This window comes from Sciurus carolinensis, chromosome 13 (genome assembly GCF_902686445.1).
Source record: "Sciurus carolinensis chromosome 13, mSciCar1.2, whole genome shotgun sequence".
Lineage (NCBI taxonomy): Eukaryota > Metazoa > Chordata > Mammalia > Rodentia > Sciuridae > Sciurus > Sciurus carolinensis.
The window spans coordinates 86615324-86624144 of record NC_062225.1 but is presented as its reverse complement, the minus strand read 5'-3'; the positions used below and the strand labels follow the sequence as shown (position 1 = coordinate 86624144).

At 47.7% G+C, this 8821-nt stretch overlaps 1 protein-coding gene across 1 annotated transcript in view; it reads left to right on the top strand.

Moving 5' to 3' along the window:
- The first annotated feature begins 1809 nt into the window (after window positions 1-1809).
- The window catches only part of Greb1 (growth regulating estrogen receptor binding 1), a 129640-nt gene continuing 122628 nt past the window's right edge, over window positions 1810-8821 (top strand). Inside the window, 1 exon segment of the mRNA XM_047522798.1 lies at window positions 1810-1896. The gene's annotated coding sequence lies outside the window, so the exon portion shown is untranslated.

Below are 8821 nucleotides of genomic sequence, written 5' to 3'. Positions count from 1 at the left end.
AGAGAAAGTTGTAAAGCTAGTAAAAATGCTCTGTATTTTATGAACACATGCATGTGAACTAATAGCATAGAAACATGGATGGGCTATTTGGGAAGAGTACTAGGGGATGGAATGGGGAGGGGAAAACGGGTGGGAGGGCTGTCCTGGGTTATGACCGACTCCAATATTGATTTTCTTGCATAAATACCTCTATCAAGTATGGCAAAATATTAGCACTAGGTTCTTGGACTCATGGCTCATTATGATACTCCGCCTAGTTCAGTGTGTTAGAAATATTTCATAATGAGGAAAGGAAAATGATGGTGCTGTCAATCAGTCCGGATTGACAGAGATCCACTCTGGCAACACTTTGGCTGTGCTGGCCTTTGCTGGGGTATTCTCACCCCTCCATTTCCTCCTTCAACCACTCAGCTTCCTACTGTGTGACCATCTCCTCGGTTTTGAAGGAAGTTGGCCCTTAGCCTGGTCCAAGTCCCCTGGGGTCCTGAGAGTGAGTGGCAGGAAGGTACAGGGTGGGTCTCCTGACTCCGTTCTGCAGCTGGCAGATTCCCGAAAACACAGAGGTCCGTCTTTTGCTTTGAAAAGGGAAGAAAAAGAAGTTCCCTCTGTTGTCGCAGCTTTCTCGAGTTTTACCCGGCTTCCCTGTGCTCATTGTTCCGGGCCACCTCTGCAGTCACCGCCAGCGAGGTCAGCAACACACTGTGAGGTTTGCTTCTTCCTTCCTTCACTCACTCTTTTGACCGACACTGGCAACAGGAAAAGTTGTCCGGATTCCACCCACAGGTGCCCATCATTCCAGAATCTTCCTTTCACTCTACGGGCGTCAGACAGGACCCCTTTCGTGGGCAGCTGGCGGATCTTGACTGGTTGGGGACTCAAGTGCCTCCCCGCTCCGCCCTACGCATAGCGCGTTGCTTGAACGGGTCGGAGGTAGGTAGGAGAGGGCAGGGGCCGCACAAGGTCCCTCCGTTAGCCCACGACTGCACCTAGGGGACTCGCGGACGCTGCGGTCTGCAGGACTCCGCCAGGACCGCCTGGGTAAGGGCTCCGGGTCTCTAGGGGTGCAGCGGTCAGGAAACCTGGATTCTGCCCTCGCTGCCTCTTAGACACGCTGTGTCCCCTCCAGGCGCCTGAGTCCCAGGCGACCAAATGACCTCTATCCTCCGAGGTTCCTTTCAACTTCCGTCAGACCCCTCGGGTGCTAAGTCGAGGGGGTGTCCACCGCGGCCCCGCGAGGATGTCGGGGTGCGCGTACCTGGGCACAGGACGGGCCGAGGCTGGGAGGAGTCGCCGGGGAGGGCAGAGGAGAAAGCGACACTGCCCGAGGCAGAGGCGCCCAGCCCAGGCCGGCGCCTCAGGTGTGAGCGTCCCCTTCTTTCTGGATTTATCCGGGTGGGTGCGGGCGCGGGACCCAGGCAGCCCCAGAGCAGCAAGAGGGCGGCGGCTGTCCCGCCCGGTGGCCTTCTCCGGGGCGCGGGAACCCCGGCGCTGCAGAGGGGAACTGCGTCCTTGGGGACAAGGGCCCGGTAGGCTAAAATTGGGGGCGGGTGGGGGCTCCGCTGCTGCTGTTGCCGTCCGCCCCTCGCCCGACGCCGCCCCGGGCCCCGCTCCGAGCCGCCCTCACCCCCAACCCCGTCCTGGCCGCGGTCCCGGGGCGGCCGAGCCCACCCGCCGGCCCTCCTGCGCGGCCGCCCGGAAGACCCGGAGAAGTGGATTGCAGGGGGCGGCCGGGGTCAGGGGTCGAGTCCTTCGCGCCGCCGGGGCTCCGGAGATCCGGGCTTTGCCGAGCGCCCGGCACTCGGGCGGCCGGGCGAGGCGGCTGGGAGCGCAGCGTACAGGCTGGGCTGACCCTTCGACGGCGGCGGCGCTGGGCAGCCGGAGGACAAAGGGCCCGAGGTAAGAGCGCCCGCCGGGAGCGACCGGGGCCGCGCGGGGCGTGCGAACCCCGGGCTCGAACTCTGCCGGCCCCGCCACATAGCTCCGGCGGGACTGGGGCGCACGCCGGCCCGGGACCCCTTCCATCCCCGCCCCGGGCAAGGAGCGGGGAGCTGTCCGGCTCAGCCTGGAGCGAGTGTGGGGACTGGGTGCTGCGGGGGCGGGCGGGGTGCAGGCAGGGACACATGGGCTTGGCGCGCGCAGAGGCTGGCGACCCGCCGGGCGCTTGGTGAGCGCTGGGTAGGCGGGGGCTTTAAACCTGACAGCGATGGCACTGGTGTTACGGTGCCGAGAGTGTGCGCGCGTGTCCGTCTCTCGCTGTATCTCAGAGAGGCTGCTTGGAGCCGAGGTGGCAGCCGCAGTGCCCGCAGCACTTGGGACATGGGAGAAAATGGGACCAAGAGCGGCCCTGGACAGGCTTTGAAGACACTCGGAGAGACTGGTTCTGGGAAGGGGGGCTTCGTAACTGGATCCTCTTTGGGGACTTGGGAACAAAGGCTGCTTCCCTGAAGTCCAAGATGAGGTGTGTGTGTGTGTGTGTGTGTGTGTGTGTGTGTGTATGTGTGTGTGTGGCCGCCGGGGCGTCGGCAGGGGGCCAGGCCAGGAGACCCGCCATTCACTCAGAAGGATGCCAGGCCATTTTGCTGTCAACGCTCTTTTGATCCTTGGTCATGAGGACCAGAAGAAAAGCGGAAACACCTACTTTATATACTGAAGCTTTTCTTTAATCAGCCTTTATTATAGAGTTCAGTGTTACTACAGACCTTGAAAGCGTTTTTATTATCGCTTTAAAACAATAAACGTGTAAATTTAACTCGAATAAACACTGATTCCCAGTGAGAGCACTTTAATTTCTCATTTATTGGGGGGTGTTAGGCAAGGGGATTCTGAGCTTCATCTTATTTAATGTTGTGTTCACTGGGGTCTAGTTTGCAGCACTCTTAAAAATAAAATGTTGCTGAGAATTTTAGAGTTGGTTAGCTCCCACCTGGAACTTTTTCCTTAGGTTTCTTCAGTTTCTGGGCAGATGTGCTGACTTTGTTTATAACCAATCCATTGTTTCCAAAGCACTGTTTCTGAGTTCTCAAAAAAGTTTGTTTTAAGGAAGTTTGTTTTAGGAGACAAAGCTAAATTAAAAATGTGAAACCACAATGTGAAACACAGGTGAGGGGCGGTTTCTACAGTCTTTTTTCAGGCTGAAATCTGCCTGGTTCATTTAAAGTTTGCAGTGTGATCTGTGAGTTCTCAGCCCCCACTAGCCCTGCTGGCTAGTGCTCCGCTCTTCATTCCCGGGCACGTACTCTTTATGGAGCAAAAGGTGAGCTTGGGCTGAAACCTTCTCCCTCCTTAGCCTTGCTTGTATTGCAGATTGCTGAAATGGTTTATTTGTGGTTTAAAATGTTTTACATTCCTCACCAATACCTGAGATCTTTTACTGGGTTAGGTAATTTGAAGCTATACTTAAAAAAATTGGTATTTTTGTCTTGCTATTTTTAATGTGAGAGAGAGTTTATAATCTCATAGAGTCTGTTTAAAGGCTCCTGTGCTTAATACAAAATCAATAGCTCTTTCTTTCATTTAGTGAGAAATTCACTGAGCTCCTGGGGTATTGTACATGGCTGTTCTAGGACTACAATTTTCCTTGCCATTAGAAAGCTTTTTTTTTTTTTTTTTTTTTTTTTTTTTTTTTTTTTTTTTTTTTTTTTTTATGAACAATGTATCCAGTTTGGGGCTTCAGTATTTGAATTATGTAGAGATTCCAGATTCTTCTGAGGTTATATCAAAGTAAAGCCAATGAAAGTTTAGAAGACCCAAATGGGAAGAAGATAGAGTGGGATGTAAGAGAAAGGGCAAGCCCCCTGCCCCATGCCCAGGCGTGATAATCACATCAGAGGGACCAGGATATTTACAGCAAAGGCTGGGGAGGATATTTACAGCAAAGGGCGCTTGCTTAACAGTCTAGCTTCTTCTTCTGACCTGGTGTTACGGACTTAGAAAGGAAACCTTTAGGGGTTTTGTGGGGGCAGCTAATTATCAGGACTAACCGAGACTCCAATAGTTAATCCTCTTAACTGATAAAATGCTTAATGAGTATTCTTGGCTTTTGGGTCAGTTTCTAGATATATAGCTAAATTATAGTACCTTAAAGATAATTACACTGAAAAAATGTCAGGGGAAGGCTATGGTAGAACAATACATATTTGTGACATAAAATTTAAGAACATACAGCAGAGTTCAAAAACCCCAGAGATCCATATAGAATTACTGTGAACTCTTTGGCATATTTTTTTTCCTGGTATAAAAATAAAATTCTTTACGCTTGTAAAAATTGGTCAAGGGCTGGGGAGATAGCTCAGTAGGTAGAGTGCTTGCCTTGCAAGCACAAGGCCCTGGGTTCGATCCCCAGCACCACAAAAAAAAAAAAAAAAAAAAAAAAAAAATTGGTGAAGACTGTATATTGTATGATATATATTTTGTCACTCTCTGTCTTGTTTTTCCATGTAATAATTATGTTATGAATATTGCTTGTTGTATTATTTCTTTGATATTGTCAGTTAAGACAGTGATTTTATATTCTGTTTGTGGATCAATTATAATTTAACCGTTTCTGTGGCAGATTGGTGGGCTTTTCCTATCTGTGCTTTTGATGTTCTTTCCATTTTGATAAAGTATCGCTGACTGATGGGAATGCGCATTTCTAAAAATCTGACTGCTTAGAAAGTGGCAGGAGGGGACATGAAGCAGAGGGGATGACCCCTGGCCTCAGCCTGTGGATCTCAGTGGGTATACTCTCACTCGCTTTTAATCATTTCTTATTCATCCTTGGAATATGGTACTTTGTATTTTATTTACCAAATTGTGGTTTGGGGGGACATAAATTTGTGTCTTAATTTTGTCTGAATCCCTCTGGTGCCCTGACAGGGCTCAGCATGCTGCAGATGTTCACAATGTACAGGGAAAGGGGCCTATTTCAGGGCCCCGTGTAGGAAACCCAAGTCCTCCTAGAAATGTGCAGTTCAAATCTTGGTCCAGCTGATTGCAGGACTTCTCACTATGGAAAATTTCAAACACATCCAAGGGTAGAAAGATTAGTGATCATTATCCAGTTCAATGATTGACCACATTTGGTCAGTTTTCTTTCCTGCAGCTCCTGTCTTCCCACACCATACGCCTGCTGGATTCCTCTGAAGTAAGTCTGAGACATTATATCCTGATATTATATTATACCCCCCGTGACTGTGATCATGATCACCTCAGAGGTCACTGGGAAGGGAATGTCTTTGGGCATTTGGCAGGAAGTGGATTGGCAGATGCTGTGTCAAGCAGAGGCCTATGCCCTGGACCTAGGACACTGCCTGACTTTTATACTTTATCCTTGAAAGAGCAGCTACTCCATTTAGGATTGAGGTTGTCATCTGTCCCTTGGGGAAGTTGGCCTATGTTATCTGTGAACTTCCCTTTAAGTTTGTTGAAGCATAGACTCTGCCCTTTAGTCTACTGTGATGCTTCTCAACTTGTTCTTGGGGGCTGGGGATGCGGTTCAGTGATAGAGTGCTTACTTAGCATGTGTGAGGCCCTGGGTTCAAGTCCATCACCACCAAACAAACAAATAGTAGTTATTGAACTGGCAGCAACAGCATTGCCAGGGAACCTATACAGAATGCAGATTCTCAGGCCCACACCCAGACCCACTGAGAAACTTTGGGCTGATCAGTAGACACACCCATGTGTCTCTGATGAGTGATCAAATTTGAAAACTATGACACTGAAGGTAACTGAGTTGTGAATAAGCTCTTAAGAAAATAAAAGCGGAGATGAAACCTGAAAATTGTATATTTACCTGCCATTCAGTTCTATTTGTCAATCCGATGTTAGAATTCTTCCCTTTTGGCAGAACATCATCACCTGTGGAGTGACAGGGGCTCTTTTATTCATCAGGAGTTCTGATTGACAGTTAACGTGTTCTTGACACATAACGATTTGGGGACGAGATTATTCAATATAGTCTTTCTGAACTGGGGCATATGTAGGCAATTTTCATTCAAATTAAAAAGATGGAGAAGCACTTCGTGTGACACACCCCATTTGTGATTACATTTATTTGTTTAATGTCTTATGTCCCCTACTTCACCATAAGTATGGTGCTGTCCCAGCACCTAGCACAATGCAGCCCCTAGTAGGTGTTCAGCAAATACTTTATGCATGAAGGAGCTTTTGTTCCTTAGGGAACTTATGAAACTGGATAAAACAACCAAGCCTAATACTGGTAGAAACAGAGAACAATTAAGGTTTCTTTAAAAATTAAATTCAATTTTTAAAATTTTTAAAAAACTTTATTTTTATTTTTACAGACTGCATTTTGATTCATTGTACAAATGGGGTACAACTTTTCGTTTCTATGGTTGCGCTTGCTATAGATTCACACCAGTTGCGTAATCATACGTATACATAGGATAATGATGTCTGTCTCATTCCACCATCTTCCCTACCCCTGCCCCCTCCCCAAAATTAAGGGTTTTGTTTTGAGACCAAAAGGCCATTTAGTTTTATATTTGTCAAATGAAATATGTGCTTAGCAGGGTCAACCCTGGGAGGCGACACGGAGGCAATACAGAGAAGAAATGGAAGGCGTGCCTGCGGGGAGGGGAGTTCCTTGATTCATACCTGCCCCCTGTTCCAGGGCCTGCACCTGAAGATCAGCTCAGTACTCATTAGCGCCACCAGCCTCTGAGCATCTACCACACGGAAGTGGTGTAGGTCCTCACTCTCCTTTCAACCCAGCAAAGTGGGGATTGTTGTTCCCATTCTTAGAGGAGGAACAGACTTAAAGTGTCTCATTAGGGTTGAACAGCATATAAAATATTGGAATTTTCAAGGAAAAAAAATTACCCACTACCTAAAGGTGTGGTGCTGCTAAGAGTGAGATCAGAGCTCAAAGCGGATTTTGCCTCTAGCTGTTTGACGGAGGGAAAGTTATTTCACCTTCCCATACCTCTAGTCAGTCATCTGACACTGACAGTAATGATTTCTCATAATTGTCTTAAGATTGAGCATGTTGTCCACGAGAGGTGTTCTTGGCACACAGTATGGACAAGAGGAATACTAGTGGCCCCCACTGCAGTTCCTTGGAGCGAGGCTGCAGGATCTCAGCAGCTTTCTCCTGGTTCAGGGCCCAGGGGCCAGTTTTCTGTTTCTTTCCTCTACCAAGAGCTCGCTGGCACATTTGGGTTCAAGGTTTCTGCATTGTTCGGAGTCTTCATTCTGTGCCTCCTCCTGCTAATTCTGCTTCCAGTGCTGCTTTGTGCTCTGTTCTTCGTGCATCTGAGGCCTGGACATCTTGCCGGCACCTTTTACAGACTTCCTTCTAGGGCTTGCACCCAGACTTAGTGACCAGTTCTCATTTCCTGGGACAGATCCCCTGAAGACTGGCTTCCTGCCTGGTCTTGTGGTGCCCATCCTGGATGCCCTACTGCCCTGCTGCCCTGTCAGCCGTATGACTGCTTTGGGCCTGGTCTCCATGCGTCATTTCATTGGTCACTCCAAGATGGTTCTCCTGTCTCTGGAGCATCCTAGTGGACATGCCCAGGCTACACGGGCCCTTCCATGATGCCATTCCACTTGTTGGAAGCAACTGTGCCATGTTCGTCTGGTTCTTAAGTTTGTGCTAAAATATCTTCAATAGTTTTTTCTCGAACTCCCAGTATGCCCAGTCAAGAAATGTTTGCTTGTTTGTTAGTTTCTTGATTGGTCATTGACAGCCCAGCCAGCCGTGCTTCCTGACAGTGAGCATGGAACCTTCCCAGAAGAAGTTTGGTAAACTGAGCTCAGCTGCTACCTTGATCTGTGACATGGAGCAAACTTTACATGGCAGAGACTCATTTCCTGCTGTGAGGAGTCTGGGGCGATGGGGTCCATCCTGAGCGAGGTCCACTGAGGCACAGGAGAGCATGGGGGCCTGGGCAGTGGGTTGACTCTCAAGAACATAGTTTGCAAGAGTCAAAGGGGAAGGGAGATGGGAAAGAGCTTGGTTTGAGAAAAATGGTCTGTCATGGAGACCTTTCTCAGCCTAGCCCCAGGAGACTCACGTGGGAGACTTAGGAAGGATGTTGCAATGAGAAAGTCCCTCCAAGTGTCCATCAAGCTCTTCTGACTCTCTCCAAGGCAGTCCTGCTGGGTGGCCTCTTAAGATATGTTGTGGGGAAAATGGCTCTTTATCTGCTGGGAGTGGGTCAATAGGAGTGAAGCAAACCAGCAATGTTAGACTTGGAAGATGGGAGACAGACTCAGAGCAGCTGGAGAAGTCACCTCTGGAATAGAGCCCACGTCACAAAAAAGACTAATGCCAGGTGGTGGTCTACTAGAACAGTTGTCTCCAAAAATTTTGATCATACAAACCTATTTATAATGACATCTCAAATAGGCACCCCAAGTATGTAATTTTCTGCTTAGTTATAGATTGTGTACACATGGTACTGTAGGAAATTATTAAAACTATAAATAAAATGGAAAGTTAGAGGGTAAAAAGATGAAATAAATGCTGTTTAAAAAAGAAATATCATTTACTGATTTTACAAGTCTTTTTTTCTCCCACAAAATATTATTGTATTTATATTGAATATGTTTTTATTATTTTCGGAAATCTTGGTTTGTGTTTTATGATACAGAGATTCAAAGGTCTTGTCCTAAGTTCAGTGTATTTGGACATTGATTTAAAAACTGTAATTATTGAAAAGATATTCTACATAAATAAAAGCTAGACATCATTGGCTATACTTATTAAATCATGATGTTTACCTTCAGTCCCATCTGCCAGTTTTGTAAGAGTTTTGGTTGAAATTCAGCTAGTAAATATCTGTTCCTTCATGTCAACTAATAGTTCACACCC